This window comes from Choristoneura fumiferana, chromosome 27 (genome assembly GCF_025370935.1).
Source record: "Choristoneura fumiferana chromosome 27, NRCan_CFum_1, whole genome shotgun sequence".
Classification (NCBI taxonomy): domain Eukaryota; kingdom Metazoa; phylum Arthropoda; class Insecta; order Lepidoptera; family Tortricidae; genus Choristoneura; species Choristoneura fumiferana.
This window is the reverse complement of record NC_133498.1, coordinates 7,518,791-7,533,530: the sequence shown is the minus strand read 5'-3', so window position 1 is coordinate 7,533,530 and position 14,740 is coordinate 7,518,791. Positions and strand designations below refer to the sequence as shown.

The window sequence follows — 14,740 nt, the reverse complement described above, 5'->3', positions numbered from 1 at the left end:
CAGGTATTTGAGGTACTTGTGACATTCGATACCGTGCTATCACCGGTCGCGTAAAAGGGAACGCTATACGTAATGTATCAAGTTATATTTGAAATACAAACAGGATATCTCCAAGGCTATGCTTAATATACTTTGATACGGTTAGCAAAATCACGACAACATGTTTGTAGATTCAAAGCACTAAAATTTCCTCAATATACTACTATACCAGTTATCTACCCCCGTAGTTCGCACTGCGAAACAATGGAAAAAACTGCTACCCTAACTCGGGTAGAGAGGGTTCTCTAGGTCTTAGAGTCTGGGATAAAATATTTTTGTTTATATTTTTTATTGCTCATGTTCACCCATATATTTAAAACATGCGTTTCTCACATATCTGTATTCTTAAAAAACAGTTAATATTTTTTTCTTTACATTCGTCTACTTTTGATTTTGCCGATTTTTTTTTCTTAGGTACCGGCCGAACCTAGGCGACAGGCTAGCAACCTGTCACTATTGTACCGATTTCGACAAATTTTAAACCTAAAATTGCTAAAAGTGGCTCCGAAGCAGTAACTAATTTGCTAGCTTTACCGAAAGCTAGTTTTGATGTATTTATTGACGCAAACGTAATTAAATTTGCAATTACTATCCTCAGTGTAAATTTTATCGTTAAAGTGCCAATCAGTAACCTCAATGTGTCTATGGAGACAAAAACGTGTATAAAACTTATTAACATGATTAATATTTAATCAGACAATTTTGGTGTCATGGTGCCGTGGAATCAGCTTTATTTTATACATGTCAGCCAATGTGGTTGTTTAGGTATTATACATATAATAATAAATAAATATCATGGGACCTAGGCAACGGATAAACGTACTTATATGAATAAATAAGTACTTAAGCACAAATTAAACGTCCAAGACCCGGGAACATAGGCACGTATTATTCATCCATGTGTCCATTATGTGCCATAATAATGTACTTATCTACATACGTAGCCCTTTCTTAAGTTCCTAAAGTTGCTTTGATTGCTGATTTTTAAGATAGCTCCAACGTATTACAGTCTTTATATTAGTTGTTTATCTTAGATGAATGATTGCGCTCGAGCGAGCGCGCGAGACCAATCATTCATCTAAGTTGTTTATATTTGTCGAAAATATTGCACTTACAGTTTACATAGTTCAATGCCGTAACTAGATACTTCTAGCAGGTAACAAATTATTTTTAATTACTTATTTCGTAATCCCGTCTACACATTTAAAGCTTATTAATTGATATCCATTGACATTGAAAACATAATGTAATTTAATAAACAACGAAATGGCGAAGCATCACTTCCGTACAGCCCATGTTTTATTTATTTCAAATACCGAACGTATGAAGGTTTTTTATAATGGCCACTCTAATTCCGTGATCTATTTTTTTAAATTTCGATAGGTACGCGAAGGAATTCACGTTCAAGGTCCTACATTTTCGACTTCCGCTTCTCGTGGCGTGATCAATTAATTATTTACTTGGATATGTCGCGACGGTGGCAAGTTTTTTGTTACCGAGACTGGTATGAGACCATAAGGCTGAAGTGAAAGGTCTATTTTCAGAATAAACTTGAACGAGTCAAACAAAGACCCTGCTTTTCCTTAACAGTCAACAGTGATTGACAGCGACAAGCCTTTATCGATGCATGCATTAATATCAATTTTCGATGTCCCTATCAAACCGCCAAGGGTAAATGAAACGGTATAAGTGTTGGTATAAAATACTTTATCGTTTATTCACACATCCTCGCCTCTATTGCCTGTTTTTTTTTTGTTTTATTAATTTACATTCCAAACAATTGAGTATTAGACATTTTTTGGTATTTAATATACTATCACAGTTTACCAATGGGAAAGCCCATGACCGTAGCCGGCATGCGCGGCGTAGGCGACGGGAGCGGCGTGCGCGGCGTAGGCGACGGGGGCGTGGGCGATGAGGGGAGCGGCGTGTACGACCGGGGCGGGGTGCGACTGGTGCAGGGACTGGGACACGACGGTGGACTGGTGGCCGGCCAGGGCGGGGGCGGCGTAGGCGGCGTGGCCGACCAGGGCGGGGGCGGCGTAGGCGGAGTGGGCGACCAGGCCGGGGGCGGCGTGGCCCACTAGCTGCTTAGCGAGCACGGGCGCGGCGCCGGCGGCGGCGCCGTCCAGCTGAGCCTCGGCGGTCTTGACGGCGTCGACGGCCTGCCACGAGTGGTCCTCGGCGGCGTTGACGGCCTGCCCGTGCAGCTCGGCGGCCTGGTCGTGCAGCTCGCGGGTGGCGTCCACGGCCGCGCGCACATGGTCGGAAGCCTCAACGTGGGCCTCGATGGCGGCGCCGTGCAGGTCTCCGGGGGAGATGGTGGGCAGCGCGGGCGCGGCGTGCGCCACCGCCAGGGGGCTGCGGCGTACGCCAGCCCGTGTCCGTAGGGCGCCGCCAGCCCGTGCCCGTAGGGCGCCGCGAGCCCGTGCGCGTAGGGCGCCGCCAGCAGGCCCGAGGGCGCTGCGGTGGCGCAGGCGAGGACGGCAGATACAATCTGTGGCAGACAAAAACATTATTAAAATAAGAAAGCACTCCCAAGTTCCAATGCCCCTTAACGATCACGTCACATGTTCCAGGGCACTGCGTCACAACACACCCGACTAGTCACTGATCGAACCCAACAAAAGATTAATTATTAAACTGACCAGAAATCTCATCGTGCACTTCTGTGGTAGACTGCTCGAAGGCTACTGATTGCTCTCATTTCGCTGCGGACGCTATTTATACCGCGCGCCGCGCGCGAAACGGAACGCGTGAAAAAAGTAAGTGGCCTGCTCTCAAGGGCGGGAAGGGTGCAGGAAGCTTGAGGTTTTGACAGATTTTGCGTCCAGCACGTTGTCTACGACTTGACCGTGATGAAAACCGTATGTTACTTTTTAAAAAGAATTCATCCACAGATTATTTGAATTGGAATGCGCGAGCTTTTATTTCGGTATTCGATTGTCCTATTGAATCGTTCAATGCGACCAGTTTTATCGGGAGTGTAGTTACTACGATTTTTTTTCATTTATGTTGCGTTTTGCTTTTTGGCCGCTTTATGTAGGCAGTGCCTCGATTTTACCAGGTCAATGTTTTATTCGTTTTTTCTACAGATATTGTCAAAAGTTTTTCTTAGGTTTTCTGGAACAACGGTTTTTAAATTATTATTACAGCCTCAAAGTAGAATAAGGGCCAGTTGCGTCATTAACTTCAAACAAGGCCAAGACCAAGTTATAAAGGACCGTAAGCAAATTATATCACAGTTAAGTTTAATCGGTATTTATAGTTAACTTATGGCAGTGCAGATTCAAATAGTTTCCTTTGCTTTAAGATGTAATGACGTGATAATAAAATCATTAAATGTTTATGACATTTAGGGGCTGTTTTAACTGACGGTTAAATGTGATGCCGTCTCCGTCTATTCGAACAAAACAAATAGAGACGGCATCACATTTAACCGTCAGTTAAGACTACCATCAATCTTCAGTGGTGAAACAGCCCCTTAATGTGATTACTAACTTATCTAACAGTTTGGCTGTTGTTCCCGAACAAGCCTAATGTGGACAAGGAATCAAAGTCAAAGTCAAAATATCTTTATTCAATTTGGGTAACAAGCACATATGAATGTCAAAAAAAATCTACCACCGGTTCGAAAAAACCTCTGTTGAGAAGAATCCGGCTAGAAACTCAACGAGGTACATTTTTTAAACTTAATTTGCTAATGCAATACTCATATGGGTTTCGAGGGATGGCCAAAGCAGCAGAGATAGACCCTAGAGATGGCGGGACGACCTGAGCGTTTTTCAGCTCGAGTAGCAGGTGCATGCCCAGGACAGGGAAGAGTGGTGGTGGAATGGGGAGGCCTTTGCTCAACAGTGAGTCATATTACAAGCTACATAAAAAAAATTGCAAATCATTTTTCGACCACTTCCTGCTATCCGATTGATCTGAAACTTGACATATTATACGAGTGGGAGGAAATTTTGAAGAGAATACAATATACTATTACTGGTGAAATTCTGGTGGTCCAGCCAGGATCGTCCCCGCAATATGGAACTATTCATCTGTTAATGGCATCGACTTGGAACTTCGTACGGATATATCTAGTGTAAATGACAATTTACATACTTACAATATGCACAAAAACAAATCACTCCTTTAAAAAACAAATAAAATCTCCTATTAAAAAAATGCCAACTCTATGTAGTATTATCATGACCGATTTATCATTCGTGCAAAAAGGATTTTAGATATAGATATTATTAGTATGTCCGTGTGTGGTTGCCAGGAAGTGATATTTTCGATTCGCTTATTTCTTCCTGATACGCTTGCTGCTTGGAGTACGGAAGTAATAATTTCAATTATCAGTAATATAGTTTTTAGGAAGTTGCAAATTCTATACAAAAAATATGAAGTTTACATATACTTTGCAAGTATAGAAAATTATTTCCACACCTTGTAAATTGTGCTCTTATTTTATTTTAATTTATTCACAAAATTACATTTCTCTTATCATCATACACCAAATTTTCCAAGTATAGGTACTATTTTGAACATGAAACTACCGTGAGACTCGCTCATATTAAATGATATTGTAACGGATGACTCACGTCTTAAATATGACGTATTGAGCCGCCGAGACGCGTTGCTCCTAAAAAGGGCTACGGAGTTGCCCGAAACATGTCGAGCTAAACTCGATTTAAGACGTGAGTTATCCGGTAAATATCATTTAACATAGGTACTATCCTAATGAAAATAGGGGCTTCGTGAGTTTCATTGGTAAAACGAAAATACTAATAAATATAATTCTTTATAACATTCCTTGTCTAAAAATAATAATAATAATAAAAAAAACTTTATTTTACCAACAACAACAAAACATTTTACAATCACGCAGAGTAAGTACATTTTTTACTTAAGTCTAAAGGTGGGTAGGTACATAATATATGTTATAAAAAAATGGTATTATTAATAATACTTTTTCTTCCATTAAATGTAGTCAGAATAATTCAGATAAAAACGTAAATGAAATTACAAGCTTTTATTTAATTTGCCCTGTTCATTCTTTGTTTGGGTCAAATCTTGAAAGCTAAATTTGACCCACTTCCAGTAGTCCGATTGACTTGAAATTTTGCATACTTATGTAAATTTGGTGACAATATAATAATCTGGTAGTGACATATTGGTGGTCCTGCCAAGATCGTCTCCGAAGGAGGGAACTCCTCAACGGTTAATAGTTGCGACTTGAAATTCGGTACGGATTAGTTTAGATGACAATTCACGTACAGTCACCACAAAGTACAGTTTGCACAAAAGCTTGTATTAAAAATGAAAATTTTAACAAAAAATGTTATTTTGATTTTATTATTACCGATAAATTGGAAGGTGGCCCTTATTTTGTTTTTATTGACTGGATGGAACCCTAGTAAAAAAAAAACACTACCGCCCATAAACATCTGCAACACCAGGGGTATTGCAGATGCGTTGCCAACCTAGAGGTCAAGATGGGATACCTCAAGTGCCAGTAATTTCACCGGCTGTCTTACTCTCCACGCCGAAACATTCATTTTAAACACAATTATATCTGCTTTAAAATAAGGTTCTCCGCCGTTTGGACAAAATATTTTTCGCAAATGTTTAATTTCCCAAATATCAAATTTTTCCGAAAAATATTATTTTCGTAACTTTCATAAAACAAACCTAACCTGTGCTCTATAAAACCATAAGAAAATATTCTGAGAATAATTTTTGGTTTTGGAGAAATTTGATACTTAGGAAATGAAACATTTGCCAAATGAAATATTTGGGAGAAAAAAAATGTGCGAAACGGCAGTACCTACCTACACGATAATATAAACTATTTTTTTATGAAATAAACTCTAAACTGACTTAGCAATCAAAACGCCAAAATTTTTGATATAAACTCATTTTTACGCTAGTCTAGTTTATGCCCATGGTTTCCTCCTCGTGGAAGAGTAAAAAAGGAAGGACTAGTACCTATCCCGTGATAATTTCAATAAAAACATACTACTGCAATTCTATGATTCTTATAGAAACAACACATTCATTTTGATCATTTGTCTTAACCACCCAACCCCCCCTGGTCACAAGTCTAACTTACTATGAACACACATACACATACATAAAATCACGCCTCTTTCCCAATGGGGTAGGCAGAGACTACATCCTTCCACTTGCTACGATTCTGGCCATACAACTCTCGCTTCCTCTACATTCATCAATCTTTTCATGCATGCACGTCGGTTTAGAGTACTCCTGACCCGACCTTTCTTCAGAACGTTCCCGATTTGATCGTGGTACGTTCGTCTAGGCCTTCCTCTCCCAACGTTTCTATTCACTTACTATGAAAATCGCAATTATTTTGTTACGGTATCACAAACAATCTGACCTCCACCCATGCACCTTGTTTTGTGACGTAGAACCCTTAAAGAGCGTTAGGCTGTATGTTGTTCGTAAATTAGCCAGTCGGGTACGGTACTGTTTTATCGGTACACATCAGCGGCGAAGCGTCATTACCGCCATACGAATATCGCTTATACATTTTGACAGTTACTTTTGACAGTCAATGTCCACGTTTCGGCTTTGTAGGTTAAAACTGGTAGGACGCACGGTTGAAAACTTTCGTTTTTAAGCACTGAGGGATGTCTGACGTCAAGATATGCCGAAGTTTCCCGAAAGCAGCCCAGCCCAACTGTATTCGCCTATTAGCCTCTTTCTCGAAGCTGTTTCTACCGAGTTGTATAGTCTGACCAAGGTATACATACTCAGGCATAACCTTAAGTTTACGATGTATGTAATTGTAGATTTGCAGGTGGTAGGACCTTGTGCAAGGTCCGCCCGGATTGCTACCACCATCTTGCTCGCTAATCCTGCCGTGAAGCATCAGTGCTTGCACTGTTGTTTCGGCGTGGAGAGTAAAACAGCCGGTGAAATTACTGGCACTTGAGTTATCCCATCTAAGTCCTCTAGGTTGGCAACGCATCTGCAATACCCCTGGTGTTGCAGATGTTTATGGGCGGTGGTGATCTCTTACCATCAGGAGACCCACTTGCTCGTTTGCCATCCAGTCGAATAAAAAAATAAAAAAACATATTTACAAAATAGGACTACAGGACATACATGACTAATGAAAGATATATGCGATCATTTCTTCGGCTTTGCCACGAAAATATCTGACGCTACGGCACTGTACACATTAATTGTATTGAAATTTAAACACGGATCCAATGGTTTCCGCCGAAATCCGATAACTTTGGTTGCTAAATAGTGCAGTAGGCTGCAGCTAGTAATCATTGTGTACCCTATACCAACCACCTGACTGACTAGTCTAGACCCTACTCTGTTACCTTAACGTTGTTATTTTCATGACAGCGTCAATAAACTTGTAGAGACTAGGTCATTTGGATCCAAACGTTGCATGACCAGTAAAGGCGAGCGCACGCCCAAGACTGCGACTACGAATCGCATAACCGATCGTTAATCGCATAACTATGATAAAGCCGGGCTATATTCTCAGTTGTCCGCATCCCTTTGTTCGCACTGCAGCATGTGGAAGAAGAAATCCCAGTAGTCCACAGTACAGTCGAGCTCATAAACTTGTGAGCAAAAATTTGATGAAAAATATCTGAACACGACTCTATTGTTAACTGCGTAGAAGTGTGTTCAGATATTTTTGATAAAATTTTTGCTAACAAGTTTATGAACTCGACTGTACCAACAAAGCTAATGCTGACATCTGGGGGAATAATTTGTTACGGAATCGACTTGAAATTTCCTGAGATTTCGTGAGTTAGATGGCAATACTAAACATACTTACAGTTTTTTTTTTAATTTGCTACCAAAGTCGATTATCGTCGGCTTAGGGAATAATTTCTGCTAAATATTTTTTTACCGATATCCAGTTTTAAACTTCGGACACGTTAAATTTCAAATGGAACTAATCTTGGAATGGATTAAAAAAGGTTTACTCTCTTAGCTGAGTTTTTTTCTGGCCTACATACTGTCGCAGGAATCATTACTAAGTACCTACACATAATTTACTGGCCCCGGGGGGCTCCTACGAAATTCTAAAATCGAAGTTCGTATCGTACCGTCCCAATCTTTACTTCTTCACTAAAAGTACCGTATGGGTTACCTAGGACGGACACAACGAAGGGTCAATCATTTTATTTAGGCACTAGACAACCACTAGACGATCACATGGCCAAATCAAATCATCACGCTATCATATAGTAGGTTTCAGACTTCTCAGTAGAACTCATAAGCTCTAGTCATATAGGTAGGCTGCACTTAGGTAGGTCATAGCTTTGAGCTTGGGAGTTTTGATTTGATTGGCAGTTAGCTTTAGAGTCAGGAGTTTCAACTTTTAGCTTTGAGTTTAGTTTGAGCTTGGTAGAGAGAGGGCAGAAACTATTTATCGGGGGGGTTAGTTACATGTCTATCACCAGACCGAAACAACTCTTGCTCTAAATATTTGTTGTCCGGATTTTTAGTTTTCTAAAACATCTTGTTCTGTTAAACATTATTTGTAGAATTCCTTACCAAATCAATTTCTGGTTCATCGCTACTTATTTGTTGGTAAAATATAAAGTAAAGTCAATTATTAATTAAAAAATTCTTGAGGCTTGCCATTCCGTGGTTTATTTAATGAGATCTAAATAACTTTGCCCCACTCGACAGGGTAGGTCAAATATTTATTTGCGGTACCCTTTAGCTATTAAAAAATATTTTTTGACAATTAGTAAGGCTTTGAGTAAACTAGATGCTTATATTGTAAAAATTTGAAGACTGTAGCTCTAACCGAAAACCTGTAAGACAGACAGACGGATGGACACATGAGTGACAGCAATAGGCTTCCATTTGGATCCTTCGGGTATGGTTAAAAACTGAATATGTGTGGATTCTCCAGTGATAATTTAATTTTATTCACTGATTCTTAAAATGCATTGCTTGCCAAAATATTGTATCTTGTGCATTTGCAAAGACCTCAAAAATTCCGGACTACCAAAATATTGTATTTTGTGTTATGTACAGTAAAGAATGTATATATGTATAACTCGTATGTACATATATGATGCCCGAAAATAACAGATCGCATAAATGACGAAAACAGCAGTTACACAGAATTTAAGAGAATTTATAAGTTACGTACAAACACAATTTTATTCGAATTTAAGCATGGCAGATCAAATGATCAGAGTTATACCTATCCTGTCATATGTCATGGTACTTAATAGATAGGATCGCATTCGTTCTGTCAATCTATACTGAATAATGTGACATTCTTTGTAACAATCTATCTCGAGCAGTAGAGCAGGAAAATTGTCTCCCTTTTTAATGCAAGAAAGGTAATGGCTTGGAATATTTGGAGTAGGAAACAGAATAAGAAGTAATTTGACTATTTTGGTTTATTTACACATCCTCGCCTCTATTGCTTGTTTACAATTAATTTAAATTCCAAACATTTGAGTATTTGTACATTTTTGGCACTATGAAGAATGACTACTCGGGTCTACCAGTGAGCGAGACCGTGAGCGCCGTAGCCGGCATGAGCGTAGCCGCCGTGAGCGTAGCCAGTAGCCAGCAGGGGAGCGGCGTGCGCGGCGTAGGCGACGGGGGCGTGGGCGACGAGGGGAGCGGCGTGTACGACCGGGGCGGGGTGCGACTGGTGCAGGGACTGGGACACGACGGTGGACTGGTGGCCGGCCAGGGCGGGGGCGGCGTAGGCGGCGTGGCCGACCAGGGCGGGGGCGGCGTAGGCGGAGTGGGCGACCAGGCCGGGGGCGGCGTGGCCCACTAGCTGCTTAGCGAGCACGGGCGCGGCGCCGGCGGCGGCGCCGTCTAGCTGAGCCTCGGCGGTCTTGACGGCGTCGACGGCCTGCCACGAGTGGTCCTCGGCGGCGTTGACGGCCTGCCCGTGCAGCTCGGCGGCCTGGTCGTGCAGCTCGCGGGTGGCGTCCACGGCCGCGCGCACGTGGTCGGAAGCCTCCACGTGGGCCTCGATGGCGGCGCCGTGCAGGTCTCCGGGGGCGATGGTGGGCAGCGCGGGCGCGGCGTGCGCCACCGCCAGGGGGCTGCGGCGTACGCCAGCCCGTGTCCGTAGGGCGCCGCCAGCCCGTGCGCGTAGGGCGCCGCCAGCAGGCCCGATTGCGCTGCGGTGGCGCAGGCGAGGACGGCAGATACAATCTGTGACAGACAAAAACATTATTAAAATAAGAAAGCACTCCCGAATTCCAATGCCCCTTAACGATCACGTCACATGTTCCACGGCACTGCGTCACAACACACCCGACAGTCACTGATCGAACCCAACAAAAGATTAATTATTAAACTGACCAGAAATCTCATCGTGCACTTCTGTGGTAGACTGCGCGAAGGCTACTGAATGCTGTCTCGCCGTCGCTGACGCGTTTTATAGCGCGCGCACAGAAAAATGGGCGGGAGAAATGTCTGAACGAAGTGGTGATTTTGACAATTCAGCGAACTGATTTTGATGTGGACCTTGGTGTCACTTAACTAAAGGACTATGTTTTATTAACATTTCTTATGTTTGTGTACTCCTACTGTTACGTTGTATTAATAAGAATTGTTATTAATTAAAAACCGGAGATCCTAAATGGGTTAACCCTACGTTGTTTAAAAACAAATGTTTGATTTCACAAGTTCAAAAATGACTCAGAGATCTCAAGTTATGACATATAACAATTGGAGGACTAAATTGGTATATTAGATATTGCAACATTTGCAATCTTAGAAAAATAACCGGCTATAAAGTGGAGTGTCTAAATCAGAAATGTTTTCAATTTGGAACATATAATGCTGTGGTTTTGGACGTATTTTGTTTGGTTTAGCTTATTTTATAATGTTAACATCTCAAAGTGTCAACTAGTCAATCGTACGGTCAGTATCAAAAGTTGTTGGTTACTTTTTAACACAACAATCTAACATGTCAATCTTGTATGGGGCTAAGTACGTGGCAGTAAATCGACAAAGTACAAAAGTAACCAGCTTCTTTTGATGCTGACTGTACTTACGTTGAAAAATACAAAAAAAATATACAAGACATGGATTCCATTTTTAGAAAGGTTTTTACTAAATGCACCGGCTATTTCTCTTTTGCATGAACATTGTATTGTAGAACTCCTTGGATTCATTAATTTCCAAAGGCTTTTGTCTTAACTTACAAGTGTGTAAGTAAGTGTAAACTATAATAAGGAATTTGTTATACTCGTATTCGTAGAACCTAGATATTGATATAGCTAATGATTCACGGATAATATTTGACATATCTTCTACAGGATACAAACTGCGATTACTATTGCAATGAGGGCTATCGTTTTTTGTCTCACTAGATGGCGTACTGTTGCGTGATTTTTTTAAGTATGGCTTTCAAAGTCTGTTATTACGGGCGTGAAAACAAAGTTTAGATTAAAATCACATTAAATACACCTTAAACCGTACCATAAAAATATCGAGCATGCCACAGTGTTGCATAGTCCCCGTTTTGTTCGGAAAAAAGGGAGGACAAAGGTTTCCGAAAGACAAAACTGTCTCAAAACACAGACATTCATTGCCCCGGAACGCATATTTGCCATAATTAATTTCAGATATTGCAAAATATTCACAAAATTATTCTAATTATAAATAAACCCGCGTAGCTCACCCAAAAACTATGACATTTGACATTTCGGAGACCTCACGCTACACTAGCGCCTCTAGTGGTGAATTCACACGCGATAGCCCTCATTCCTTCAATCCACGTGTGATTATGACCAGAGGCGTCTTTACCTATAGTGCAGGGTGTGCATTGCACGCGGCAATTTGTACCTATTTAATTTTGACCGCGCGCTTCTTAGATGGCGCTAAAGTAATAATTGCACACGGGCGCTACATGGGCTAAAGACGCCGCTGATTATGACGCTGGTTCGGAAGCTCAGAAAACCTTTTCTCTACCGCTGACATAAAACGTCAAAGTTAATTATTTGTTATCGTGTTTTTAATTTCGGTATAGGACAGACTTCTGCCATGGTAATCGCAATCTGCCTATATCCTCCAGTAAAAACGAAGTGTAGAAAATTAATGTACATTCGAACCATTTGATTCCTGACCCATCGTAGAACGTTCTCACAGTAAGTGACACAGTGAATTCCCTTGTTAAGCAATGCGAGGTCACTATGAATATTTCTACGAAAAGGTTCCACAGTGGGTCGTGATTCAGTTAGTTCGATATTACATTCCAGAGATCTAATTAAAAATCGCACGTTTTTTGTGAATTGACGATCTATAGCCATTGCTACTGATTACTTCAGAATAGCGGTCCATTGGTGTACTGCCGTTTCGGCGAAATAGTTTTCGCAAAATTCACTTCCCAAAAAATTTATCGCAATAGTTCATTTCCCAAGCGAATCTTTAGCATATTCGCATAACCGCATTTTATTAATTTGGTCATAACTATGATAAAGCCGGGCTATATTCTCAGTTGTCCGCATCCCTTTGTTCGCACTGCAGCATGTGGAAGAAGAAATCCAGTAGTCCACAGTACAGTCGAGCTCATAAACTGTGAGCAAAAATTTGATGAAAAATATCTGAACACGACTCTGTTGTTAACTGCGTAGAAGTGTGTTCAGATATTTTTGATAAAATTTTTTGCGAACAAGTTTATGAACTCGACTGTACAACAAAGACTAATGCTGACATCTGGGGGATAATTTGTTACGGAATCGGCTTGAAATTTCCTGAGATTTCGTGAGTTAGATGGCACAATAACTAAACATACTTACAGTTTTTTTTTAATTTGCTACCAAAGTCGTATTTGTCGGCTTAGGGAATAATTTCTGCTAAAATATTTTTTACCGATATCCAATTTTAAACTTCGGACACGTTAAATTTCAAATGGAACTAATCTTGGAATGGATTAAAAAGGTATTACTCTCTAAGCTGATTTTTCTGCCCTACATACTGTCGCAGGAATCATTACTAAGTACCACACATAATACTGGCCCGGGGGCTCCTACGAAATTCTAAAATCGAAGTTCGTATCGTACCGTCCTCTCACTCTCGTATTAATAGTATAAGCGGGACGGCTAGATAAGAAAGTTCGAATTTTGCACTTCGTAGTATAGGGCCTGGTCGCACAGTCAATTGTCTGCGCCAGCGCTTTCTCGTGATCTTTGGTGCCTAGAGGTTCGTGCGCTCGTCACGACGCACCATTCTCACGGTGTTTCTACACCGAGCTTTATGGGTAGCGTGACATATAGTTTATTATCAAAAAATGTATAGTCAACAAAAGGCTTTGATCACGGTGTGTCATTACTNTTATAAATTAGTGATAATTAAGACTCATTATTTGTGAAAGAGGTTGTTGAAATGTTTTTTTCCAGTTAACAGTTTCCACTTAACAAAAACATTTGGGGGTGATTGAAACGGAAAAGAGACACCTTGTACCGCTTCGTTCACAAATATATGAATAAATAAATAAATAAACATAAAATTAAATAACTACTGCAAAGTTCACAATGTATTAAATAAGCCTCTGTTGTTTACCATGTCTGGTCCTTATTATTATTCGGTTAATCGCTTATTTATTTACTAAATGATCACATTAAAAAGAAGGGTGACTATATTTAACCACAAGGAATACATGGATCAAATGAAATATAATATACTTGATGATAAAACAATAAAGCTCTTCGTTTTCACCAGCCCCATACATTATTCAAACTTAGAACTAACCTTCGCTTCCATTCATCTTACGGTGTTAATATGACTATCTCATTACAACCTTTATGAACTTTATTTCCTTCGCGTTCTAACACTTTCATTAATAAAAATCGGTAGTTCTCCTATTAGGCGCTGCCTCCCTAGTGATTCATATTGTAAAATTTACCTTAAATGCATGGGATTTGGCCATAATCACGAACAAATTAAAGCGGATAGAGAAGAAGGTATCGTGCGTCTCATTGGTCTAACTCTTTTACATATTGTTTAGAATCAACTTTTACGTTTCATTCTTCATTCATTATTCAGAGTCGTTCACCTGTCTCGCTCTTACTCTTACAACTCTATTTTTTCGCACTCTGGCGACTCCATTCAAGCTGCAATATTCTTCTTTTATCGTCGGACTGACAGCCATATGTCTGTCTCGTTCTGACCTTTCGCAAACTCTATTACTATCACACTCGAATGAACTTAGTAAACGGCGTAGTACTCCTGTTAGGTGATGCGTTCCTGGTGATTTATACTGTGGAGGAGATCCGGCTGGAAGCGCAAACATGGAGGCATATAGGGCCCGAGAAAGTTGTAGTTCAAGTACTTGTATACTCCTTATGACTCCCTATTATCCTGTAGTTTAGTGAGGTAGGAAATCAGCTAGGTGCTTAGCTCGAGGAGCAGCGTTAAGCATAAGGAGATTGAGTTATATATGTGACGTCGTGAAATGTAGGAATATATGTAAACGCGGGATCGCGAGAGAAACCGTTGACTTTGTAATAATTCTGTGGCAGGGGCGCCGCGGGTCGCATAGATTACGCTATATAGTATAAAGACTAGCTGTATGAAGAAGTGTAGGAAATTGCTTGTAAGCCCTTGACGCTTCTGTCTCCCTGGTAGTTGAAAAGCGCGGTTGTAGGCGCAAGGGCGCGAAGTGTTAGAAAACCCTCGGGTCGCTACTGTCCCATAATAGCTTGTATGATAGGAAACC

General features: G+C 40.8%; 1 protein-coding gene and 2 pseudogenes across 4 annotated transcripts in view; 1 reads left to right on the top strand and 2 right to left on the bottom strand.

Moving 5' to 3' along the window:
* Window positions 1-14,740, top strand: part of Rbcn-3B (WD repeat-containing protein Rbcn-3B) — a 174,062-nt gene that overhangs the window by 72,113 nt on the left and 87,209 nt on the right. The gene's annotated exons all lie outside the window — the stretch shown is intronic.
* Window positions 1,730-2,791, bottom strand: LOC141443637 (pupal cuticle protein PCP52-like; annotated as a pseudogene).
* On the bottom strand, window positions 9,432-10,438 carry LOC141443636 (pupal cuticle protein PCP52-like; annotated as a pseudogene).